The following is a 12,133-nucleotide window of genomic DNA, read 5'->3' on the forward strand; positions in this document are numbered from 1 at the left end:
ATTTTCAGCTCAGGCCACAGATGAGCTTCATGAGTCCACCCTGTCCACAGTGTGTAGGGTCACATATAAGTATACTGAGCACAGACAATCGCGTTTGTGACACTACTGATGAATTACTCCTACTCAAATCAATAGGTATTAAGACCCTTGAGGGACCTACGGGGTCTGTTCAGCCGCTGCAAGCAGTCTTCCTTGAATGTCAGCAGTGAGTTTAGTCATCTCATGAGGAGAATCAAGCAGAAGTGAGGTTAAGCACTATTCAGGTGAGAGAAAAATAATACGATGAATAGTAAAATAAGGAAATGAAGGGCTACACTTCCCCCTTGTGAAAGCATACTTTGGCTCCAAGTCTTCAGTTCAAAGGCTGTAGCCTGTATGCATTCTCTTTAGCACGTGTTCATTTACAAAACTAGGATTATGCAGCAAAACTAATGTGAGAACTGAGGATAATATACACTTTAGATATTTTCCACATCATGGAAAGAAGAAATAAACTATACTCTTGTGTTAGTTTGGATTCTTTGAGAAGCAGATGCTGAAATAAAGTTAGGAGGGCAAAAGGTTTATTGGGGAGAAACACCCGTGAGCAAACAGGATTTGGAAAGGAATGCCGCATCTGCCACAACTCCATATGGCCTACGGAGGTCACAGATTTGACCTTTAGTTAAAAAAATCAAGAAAGTTTCTGGTTTTGTGGGATTCGGGCCCTGTTTACAACAAGGAGGACTATTTCACAGAACCTCAGGGGCTTAAGCAAATTCTCAGAGGTTGTCCATTTCAACTCTTCATCTTGAGACAGGAATGCAGTGAATCATTCTTATGGCAGGGGGTGGGGGGGTAGGGGGGGGTTAGGCGGGGGGACTTTCCCATCTCTGAGAAGGTCCAGGTAGGTGGTTTTACAAATCTCTTGTTTGGCTAGTTCATTAAGAGGTTGCAGACATTTGAAAATTTCTAAGTGAATCCTCCAGGTCTACTCCAGGTTAGGAGCAAGGCAGTATTTTCTTGTGGTTCCTTTTCTTTTGCTAGTCCCTCGTAGGTTGGAACTTACTCGTATCCTCTATTATTATCCTCTTCTTATTCTTAAACACTTTCCCAACGAGAACTCATCCACTGCCGTGGTTTCAATTTTTATCTGTAGAGTTGTCATTCTCAACTAGGGGCTATTTTGCTTCTCAGGGGACTTCTGGCAATGTCTGAAGATGTTTTGGTTGCTATGATTGGGGAAGTGCTACTGGTATTTAGAAGACAGAGACAGTGGATGCTATTAAATATCCTACAGTCACAACAAAGAATCATACCGCACAGGTTTCCAACAGTGCCAAGGTTGAGAACCCCTGCTGTATAGAGATGATTCCAACTCCAGATGTCCTACCCAGGTTTCACTTGCAAGCTCTACACGGCAAGATGAAGAATTTTTGACCTATTTTCTAAATAAAGTTAAAAGCAAAGCCACCAGATAAAGAGATGCAGGGGAGCAGAGCTGACCCACAGGAACACAGTGCCCACCTAGGGTTCACAGTATTTTAGGTGCCCTTGAAAATGTTTTAACTTCTTTTGAAATCAGGAGGAAACAAATGAATATGACAACGATGAATATATAGTAATGAATGCTGCTGCTGCTGCTAAGTTGCTTCAGTCATGTCCGACTCTGTGCGACCCCATAGATGGCAGCCCTCCAGGCTCCCCCAACCCTGGGATTCTCCAGGCAAGAACACTGGAGTGGGTTGCCATTTCCAATTAACCTATACCAACTCAGTGGTAAAGCATAATTTTTAGGGTTTTTTTGGAGGAAGAGATTCATGAAGGCAAAAGTGTCTAGGGGCCATGAAAATCATAATACAGTCCTTCTAGGGAGGAGACGGAAGCATAGGAAATGTGGAGAGTGGGTAGAATGTGAAACATTACTGTGGGCAGTGGGAAAGCAGCTTTAGGGAAAAAAATGTATGAGTTTTGGTAAGACTACCGGGTGTTATTAAGTGCCTACTTGTAGTTGGTATTCATCAATTTATAGGCATACTGATTTGTCTAGTGCTGGAATTCTCTAGCTAAGCTCAGCTGCATGGACAGCAGAAAATAGGCAACTGTTTGGGATATTCTAGCGCTGGCCATTTGGAGTAAAGGAGAGAGAAGTAAAGGAGATCAGAGACTTTGCAAGAGAATTTATAGAATAATGAAGTGAGGGAGTGAAACTGGACAAAGAGTGAAGTAATAACAGAATGGAGACTTTGGATTGAGATTAAAAAGTCAATGAATTAGAGACTCCACTCAGAATGAAAAAACTAACACATGTGTTCTGATTTGTGAGATTTGGGGAAGCTAGCATGTGTCCAAATACCTACTCTGGTATATGACAAAAGCTAGAAAATTTGACAACATAGATTTCGTTACTCTAGGAGTTGCTAGAGTCATTTTGTCAATTTGTCAAATTTGCCAATTTCTCAAGTTCTCTGTTAAAATGCAGACATTATTGAGAAAGGAAAAAAAAAACTATATTCTTAGTTAGCACCTTAGCTTATAACTAGTTATAATTGAGACCAATAGGGAATAGGACCTTGAATGTGGAACTAGGAAGCACACCAAGTCAAATAAAGATCTATTTGCCAAAAATTAGTTCAACTTGTAGAATGGCCAACATGGCAAATTACCAATTGCAATAGTATTGATTCACCAAAAAATTATTTCTGTTTATTAGTATAAAATTGTAGCAATCTATGTCGAATGAGATAGTTCACCAACCACTGAAGATTTTCTAAAGCTTAATTTCAGTTAACGTAGTTTAGCTTGGGTTTCACTTTTAATTTGCTGCAGCTATTTTACCACAGGGATTTTACCATAGATTTATCAGTCTCAGTTGAAGCTCATTTTCTTGGGTGATTCACATTTCAGAAATTGAGCACTTTTCATCTGCTTTTTGGGAGACAGTTATCCAAGGCTCTCTCACGTTTCTGTACATCTTGTAAGCAAGATAAGCATCTTGTAAGCAAGACAAGACTCTTTGTTCTGGATTGTCTTTTCAAGGATATTTGTATAGTGAACAGTGTCTCCCTCCTAAGCAAAGGACAAGAATGTTTACTTTCCATTTCAAAAGATTCGGGTTCCCTAAGCTCAGAATTCTTCTCTTGTAATACAGCTCTGTGTGGGTGTGTGGGGGATATCATCTAGCCCTCTACCCATCGCTTTTGGGAACTGGGGCTCAGGGAACCTGCGCCAATGTGCAGATAATCTAGCTTCTGCTGTTTCTTTGAGTAATAAATTTCACTTCACTTCTGACCTAGGAGTCTCCTCTTTTATGCTGGCACCCATGGAACTGTGTCAGACTGAGTTTTTAGATAAGTGGAGTGAAATCTGACACACTTTCCAGTTCTTGATACTGCCCAAAACTCATGCATAATATTCATTTTTATCAAGTCTGTTTAATAAGTCTGAATTAAAATAATTGCAAAATACTATGAGCTGAATTAAAAATACTTTGGATGAGCAAATCCTTCTACCTTGGTTCTGAAATCCTTGGTATTTGAGATATGAGCAACACTTGTAATTTGAAATACACAAGTAATTCTCAGTTTAAAAGGTCATATACCCAAAGTACTGAAAAATCTAGAATTCATTGAACTTTACCTATCCATGATGAAAGGCAGGCACAAAAATGCTGCAGAAAAACTAAATTCAGTGAAATCTTTATGCTGGTAACCTAAACCGCACAAAAATCTCCAAAAGCTGCTACAAACACCCCAGCCAATTTGTATTGCTATAAATGTTGTAAATAGTTAAATGAATCAGTTTTTAAAATAATTTGATAAATTTAGCAAATTTCTCATTCATTGAGTTGGCCTAGGGGAAAGGGAGGGGTCAGAAGACTTGGGGAGGTGTGGGAGGCACCAAGGCGGGTGTTCCCAGCTGCATGGTTTAAACAAGAACACCAGCCTGTGGCCAAGGGAATCTTCATAGGTAGATAAAAACTAATATTATTTGGCCTTTCTCCACAGAAGTTGGTACAAGATAATTGCTCCATCAGACTGAAACAATCACATCTAATAAAAGCTCTAGTGATTAAGAGCTGATGTTTTGCTGACCTAGGTTCAAGATGTGGCTTTTACAATTTTACCTAATCTCTTAGAACCTCAATTTCTACATCTTAAAAGTAGATATAATCATTAACATTTGTTTCTCAAGGATATTGTGAGAATTAATTGAAATATGCATTTAAATTGCTTAGCATGAGATCCACCACATAGGAAGTGCTTAATAGTCATACTGTGAGATATTAATAAATGTTAATTTTTTATATTGGAATTTCAAAGGATTTTTATCAAATATACTTATTTCCTTGCTTACTTTTGTGTTTTAGTAACTTTTTCTTTAAACATTTAAGGGGGAAAGGCACAAAGATATAGCACTTTCTAAAGAGCATATTGGGTGAGATGGGTATGTTTTAGAGAATCCAGATACTGCATCCCACTTTAGATTTTGGCAGAAGAGCAAACAAATTTTGCAAAGATTCTGTCCTTTAATTATGACACCACTATGTATTAAAAGGAATTTAAGCCATGTGGTATTTTTGATACATTTGCAATTAATTAATAAAACTATGGTGTTCTAAAAAGTGATGTTCAAGCAGTTATTTACCTCCTATTTTCTTTATAAGTTACCCTTTCCTTTTGGAGGTTTACTTTTGGAAGTTGAGTGACATGGCATTAATGTTCACCTAAGATAAGTCTACTTTACTTTGAATACTTAGTGCTGCAGAGTTAGGTAAATACCATGACTCAGTATCCCTAAAGATAGAATCATTGTCTTTATTGTCAAACAGACAACTTTTTGAAGAGAGATTACCTTAAGCTGAATCCTGCTATCTTCTCCTAGATGGAAATTGGTGAAAACTGAGGTAAGTCTGGGTACTACTATTATTTCAATGACTAGTGTTACTGGCTACAATTTACTGAGCACCTACTATGTGATAAACACCTAACTTACATTTACTTATGATTTAATTCTTGTAACAGCCCTATAATGTAAACATTACTACATTTTTGCTGATGAGGAGACAGGCTTAGAATTTAAGGAACTTGGTCAGGATTATAAATGACAGAGCAAGACAGGTTTATAAGTGACAGAGCTTATAAGTGACAGAGCAAGATGCCACTGAACCCTTAGTCCATCATTTGGTGCTTCAATTGGGCCTGAAAAAACTTTGATCTGAGATTAACAGTGTTCTGGATATATCCCAGGAGTAGTCTGAGTTAAACTAGCATGAACCAGAGTGGGGTAGGGACTGGTCCCACTCTGGTGGGAAGGTGAAAGAAAGCAAGATATTGAAAGAAGAAGATGTGTTGTAAGATACTAAGGAAATGAACTAAGTCAGTGTAGGTGGGTTGATGTGCAGGGTCCAGATTTAAGATTTATGTCTGATGATTGATCAAGTATATATGTGAGTGTGATGTTCTGAATGGGTCCAAAATTTATTATAAGGGTGGTTAACTATAACTCCATTAACAGAGAAAAGATGGTGGAGGAGTAGCAATTCATAGTAGTGTCAGCTTTCTGACCATAACACAGTAAATTTAGGAATCATTTTCAGGAAGATAACTACACATAATCTTTCAAAAAATTGTTTGGAAACTAACAAATATAGTTCACAGTAACTATTGGTCAATAAAGAAATCATAATGGAAATTAGAAAATGTTTAAAACTGAATAATAATGGAAATTTTGCACATCAAAACTTAGATGCCAATAGAACTTTATTTAAAAACCAGAAAAAACTTAGATGCACATAAAGCTATATATAAAGTAACATTTGGGGTTTCCCCAGTGGCTCAGCAGTGAAGAATCTGCTTTCAATGCAGGAGATGCAGGAGACACAGGTTCAATCCCTGGATTGGGAAGACCTCTGGAAGAAGGCATGGCAACCCAGTCCAGCATTCTTGCCTAGAATGTCCATGTTCATGGACAGAGGAACATGGTGGGCTACAGTCTAAAGGGTCACAAAGAGTCAGACATGACTAAAGTGACTGAGCACGTACTCATGCAAAGTAACATTTAGACCTTTAAATGCATATATTAAAAAAGTTTGAAACTGATCTCAGTAAAATAAACAAAAATAAATTGTAAAATGGGAAGATGAAAAACAAGAAAAAAATGAATGAAATAGAAAAAATATAGAAATCAACAAAATAAAAAAAGGCTCCTTTGAAAAGACAAATAAAATATATAGACCTCTGATAAGACTGTGTAAGAAATCAAGGAGATAAGGAACAAATAATCAATCCTATGAATATATAAGAGATATTTACTTCAATGTATAAAGCAAACATTGGTAGAACTGATGGGCTAAACAAACAAAACCACAATTATAGCTAGAAACTTCAAAAGCCCTCTCTTAACAACTGTAAAACAACTAGATGAAAATCAGCAAGGATCTAGAACTCAATATACCATCAACCAACAGGATCTAATTCACATTTATAGAATATTTCATCCCACAACAATAGAACACACATTATTTTCAAGTGCCTATGAAATATGCCTCAACAAAAAACATATTCCAACTCATAAAACAAGCCTCAACAAAATTTTAAGTTGAAATTATACAGTGTATTTTCTCTGATCATAATGGAATCACACTAAAAATCAATAATAGAAAGATATCAGGAAAATCTCCAAACACTTTGAAATTAAACAAAACACTTTCTAATAACTCATGGGTTAAAAAGGAAATCTCAAATGAAATTTAATTAAATGAAAATATGACTTATCAAAATATATATGATGCAACTAAAGTAGTGCTGAAAGGGAAATTTATAGCATTAATGCTTACATTAGAAAGGAAGAAAAGTCTCAAATCAGTAAGTCTGTACCTCAAGAAACTAGAAAAAGAAGAGCAAAATAAAGCAAAACAAGTGGAAGAAAGAAAATAATACAGATAGCAGAACTCAATGAAATGAAAAACAAGAAAACAAATGAGAAAATCAATGAAACAAAAAGATGTTTCTTTGAAAGATCAATAAAGTTGACAAACTCTAAAAAATACAAAGATAAAGAGAGAAGACCCAATCACCAACAATAGAAATAAAATTGGATATCACCTGCAGTTATTAATAAGGATAAGAGACTATTACAAACAACTTTATACACATAAATTCAACAACTTAGATGAAATAGACCAATTTCTCAAAAACCATAAATGATCCAAATTCAGCCAATGTGAAATGGATCATCTGAGTGGCTCTACAACAGTTAAAGAAATTGAATTTGTAATTTGAAAATTTCCTCTCAAAGAAATCTCTTGGTTCAAAAGTTTCCACTAAAGAATTCTACCAAACAATTAAAGGATTAACACCAATTTTTACATAATCTCTTCCAGAAAATAGAAGAGGAAGAAATGCCTTGTAATACATTTAATGTGGTATTACCCTGATATTAAAACCATACAAATCAGTTCAGAAAGAAACTACAGACCCTTATCTCATGAACTTAAGCGCAAAAATTCTCAAGAAAATATTTTTAAATTGAATCCAGAAATATCTAAAAAAAATTGCTACATCATAGCTATGTGTTCTACTGTTGCTGTAACAAATGACCTCAAATGTAACTGTTTAAGCAACATATATTACTTTATAGTTCTGTAGGTTAGAAATCCAACATGGATCTCACTGAGCTAAAACCAAGGCATTGGTTGTGTTACTTTTTGGAAACTTTAAGAGATATGCTGTTTCCTTGTCTTTTTCAGTTTTCAAGTGCTACCAACATTCCCTGGGACATGGCCCCTCCCTTCATCTTCAAGGCTAGCAATATTGCATACCATTTTTGGTAGTCAAATCTTCTGATCACAGCTGGGAACGGTTCTCTGCTTTTAAGAATTCAGGTGACTAGATTGGGCACACACTATCAATGATAATCTCATCTCACAGCCCTTAACCTTAATCTCATCTGCACAGTCAGTCCCTTCTGCCATATAAGTAGCATATTTACAGTTTCATGAAGATTAGATTGTGGGCATCTTTGGGGCCAGTATTCTGCCTACCTTAGCTCCCAAGTAGGACTTATTTCATGTATAGCAATCATTGTAATCCACTATATCAACAGGCCAAAGAAGAAAAATCACATGATCATATCAGGAAGGGTGTTGGACAAAATTCAGTACGCTTTCATGATTTTTAAAAAAGAAATCTTAGTGTTGCAGTCCATTCTGGCTGCTATAACAAAATACTAGAGACTTGGTGGCTTATAAGCAACATTTCTGGAGGCTAGGAAGTTCAAGATCAAGGCACCAGTATAATCGAGGGAGGAGGGCTCTCATGCTGGTTCATAGCTGGGTGTTTTCACATAGTGGAAGGGATGTGGGTTCTCTGAGGAGTCTCATTTAGGAAGCACTATTTCCATTCAAGAGAGCTCTACCTCATGATTGAAGCACCTCCCCAAAGCCCACATCCTAATAGCATCATCTTTGGGGATTAGGATTTTAACTAAGAATTTTGGAAAGACACAAATCATTTAGATCACAGCACTTAGCAGACTAGGACTAAGGAGGAATGCCCTCGGGGTGCTAATGAGCATCTATAGAACACAGGTCACATACTGAAGAGTGAAAGGTTGAATAATATATCTTTAAGATCAGGAACCAGATAAGGGTGCCCATTCTCATATCTTATATTTGATACAGTATTGGATGTCTTAGGCAGTACAATACAGCAAGAAAGGGATATAATAAAAAGATTCATATTCAGAACACATAACTCCTGCAAATGAATAAAAATCAAACCACTGAGAAAATGTTTATTATTTTCTTTACAAGAGAGCAAATACAAATGGCCAAATAACATAAGAAAAGGAGCTTATCACTAGTAATAAGGGGAAACCATAATGGAATACCAGTGCAGGAGCTCTATAGCTGCAAAATGTATGAAGTCTGACAACATCAAGCATTGGTGAGGTTGTGCTAAAATAGAAAGTTTCATACACTGCTTATGGGAGTGTAAATTTGTGTAATTACTTTGCCAAAGTGTTTGGCATTCTCTAATAAGGTTAAAAATATGTACTTTAATCTCAGATACTTGTGTACCAGGGTATAGGTTCAAGAGTAGTCATGCAGTTTTTATAATAGCACTATTTGAAAAAAAATTGATTTATCAATGTAAAGGATTTTTGTAGGATGTTCATACAATGGAATCTTATTAAGTAATTTCCAAATCAACAAAGAAATATGCAAAATTACATATTTCTTCTTATATGCTGAGAGAAAGAAATTTCACAAAAGAATTCACATACTGTAATTCCATTTTACGAGACTCAAACGGGACCTGGATAGTGCTTTACAATTATTTGTCAAACTGTATACATTTTAATGGAATTTTCTATATGTATGTTTTATTTCACAGTACTTAAAAATAATAAAATAAATTAAAATTTACAATTTCACAATAATAAAATATATTAAAAGAATAACTACACACATCCAAATCAAAACCTTTTAAAAATATTGGAGTAACCCAAAGCAGAACAAAAACTAGTAAAGATAAAAGCAAAAATCAGGTGACATCATCAAGATGGTAGCGTAGGAGACCCCAAACTTCATCTGCCCATCAAGATCAGTAATTAGCTATCCATGAACAAAAACCAAACAACAAAAAGCAGCTCTGCGAGTGCTCTGAAGTCTACTAAAATCTACTTCAGCAATGGAGTGGAACCAAAAAATGTGAAAATAACCACACAAAAAGGGAAGGAAGACAGCTTCATTTTGCCTGCATCATCCCATCCCACAGCCCACTGGCACTGTTCAGCACCCAGAGGTAATTCCCAGCTAAAAAGAGTTCTCCCAGGGAAAGGAAGAGTGGCGTGAATGAGCAGCTTTCCTAGCCCTTCAGTGTGCTGCACAAAGTTTCCACTTCAGTTTCAACCATCCCAGAGACTGACAAAGCAGAGATGCACAAAGACAGCAAGGAACAAGAACTAAAAGCAAGGACTACTAGTCGTAGTCACAGTGGGAACAATTGTGGTTCCCAGTGACCTGCTCTTTAGACAGACCCAGGAGCTTTTGCCACTGAAAAAAACTAAGGGCCAGCACAGCTGCAACAGATCCCCTGCTGATTACACTCACTTTGACCCGTGGTTTTTGCATTCCCTAATGCCCCCTGCCTGAGTCCCGCCCCTCCCCTCTCCTTCCTCCTGCTCCCTGCATCTTCCAGAGTCCAGGAACTCTGCAACTGTACTAGAGAAAGACACCAGTCTTGACCCTTGGAGCTGACCCACACTGCTATGCACCTACTCGAGGCTAGACCCTCCAGCTGTACACTCACCTGCCCCCAAGCCTGATACCCTTCCCTGGCCTCCACTTCTGTGCTACACACCTAGAGGGAGACTCACAGCCATGGAGAGCATGCCAACAGCCTGGGTCCCCGCTGCAGCTTGTGGACTGGGATCAGGCCCTATCTTTTATCACAGACGTGCAACACTGTGTTACCTGTAGCTAGTCCCTCCACCCGTGCACCTGCATGCCTTTGGCACAAACCCCATCAGCAGCCTCCACTGCTGTACACCTTTAGCAAGACCCAGCAGCCATAGTAGTGCACACTAACAACCAGGACCCCTGCAGCTTCCAGTGCTGCCTGCCCTGGTACTCATTACTACTTTTGTGTTTGAAACTGACCCTTCACACTCACAGGCACCTACAGCTGGCACCTTCAGCCAAGCATGTGCATACCACCAGCTCTGGCTATTTCCGCTGCCTGTCCTGGTCCCTAGTTGCTGAACCTGGAGGCCCTGATAAGGACGCCAGCAGCCCTTGAAGGCTCTATGGATCCCCTGCAGGGCTTTCCAAGTGAAAGTGAAAGTCACTCAGTCGTGTCCAACTCTTTGTGAGCTCATGGACTGTAGCCTGCCAGGCTCCTCTGTCCATGGAACTCTACAGGCAAGAATACTGGAGTGGGTTGCCATTCCCTTCTCCATGGAATCTTCCCAACCCAGGGATCGAACCCGGGTCTCCCGCATTGCAGGCAGATTCTTTACCATCTGAGCCACTAGAGAAGCCCAAGGATACTGGAGTGGGTAACCTATCCCTTCTCCAGGGGATCTTCCTGACCCAGGAATCAAACCAGGGTCTCCTGCATTGCACACAGATTCTTTACCAGCTGAGCTACCAGGGAAGTTTTTGATGCAGTGGACTGTTAAAGTCTGAGCTGATGAGCCCTCACATTCCCCCAGACCCAATGCTACCTCATGCCCCTGTACTTGGGCCCAGTATTGCTAGACCTGGGATCACAGCATGCTCCAGCATGCCCTACCTACAGGTGGGACAGGTCTTCCTGCTGTGAAATCAGTCTAGAAAGTCTGGAGAAAATGACTGCTTCTTTAAATGTTCAGACACCTCCAGCAAGCTATGGGGATCACAGAGAATCAGGGAAACATGACTACCAAGGGAACATAGTAAACTTCCAGTAACTGATCTCAAACAACGGAGATCCAGGAATTGCCTGACAAAATATTCAAAATAACTTTTCTAAAGATGCTCAGAGACCTGCAAAAGAACACAGATAAACCCAAATTACCTCAATTTGTTGGAAACTACAGAGACCAACGTGATAGTTAATTATATGTGTCAGCTTGGCTGGACTATGGTGCTCAAATATTTGGTCAAACATTATTCTCAATGTTCCTGTGAAAGTATTTTTTGGATGAACTTAACGTTTAAACCAGTGGACTTTGAGTAAAGCAGATTACTCTCCATAATAGGGCATCATCCAGTCAGTTGAGACCTTAATAGAACAAAGACTGACTTCTCCCTAGCAAGGAGGAATTCTGCAAGCAGACTGCATTTGGCCTCCAACTGTAACTCTTCCCTGAGTCTCCAGCCTGCCAGCCTACCTTGTTAGTTGCTGAATTATTAGTCTCCAACAGACTTGAGTTAGTTTGGGTTTATCTGTGTTCTCTTGTAGCTCTCTGAACATCTTTAGAATGTATTGAATTCACAGCCTCCCAGGGTGTCTACTGTTAAAGTGAGGACATTGATTGGGAAGAAATTCCTGAAAATTGGAATGAGGGTATATAGGATGACTTGACAAGGCTGGAGACACTGGACCCCTAAATTTAAATGAGCTTTCTTTTCCAAAATAAGTAGGCTTTCCATCTCCAGCTAAGG

At 38.5% G+C, this 12,133-nt stretch overlaps 1 long non-coding RNA gene across 2 annotated transcripts in view; it reads left to right on the forward strand.

The window, feature by feature from the left end:
• The window catches only part of LOC138930214 (uncharacterized), a 59,363-nt gene that overhangs the window by 6,628 nt on the left and 40,602 nt on the right, over positions 1-12,133 (forward strand). Inside the window, exon 2 of one of the 2 annotated variants that reach the window (XR_011446123.1) lies at positions 4,811-4,885. The exons of the other annotated variant lie outside the window; for it this stretch is intronic. This is a non-coding gene — a long non-coding RNA (uncharacterized lncRNA). The remainder of the gene's footprint in view (positions 1-4,810; positions 4,886-12,133) is intronic. 2 annotated transcript variants of the gene reach the window in all.

This window comes from Ovis canadensis, chromosome X, assembly GCF_042477335.2.
Source record: "Ovis canadensis isolate MfBH-ARS-UI-01 breed Bighorn chromosome X, ARS-UI_OviCan_v2, whole genome shotgun sequence".
NCBI classification, from domain to species: Eukaryota; Metazoa; Chordata; class Mammalia; order Artiodactyla; family Bovidae; genus Ovis; species Ovis canadensis.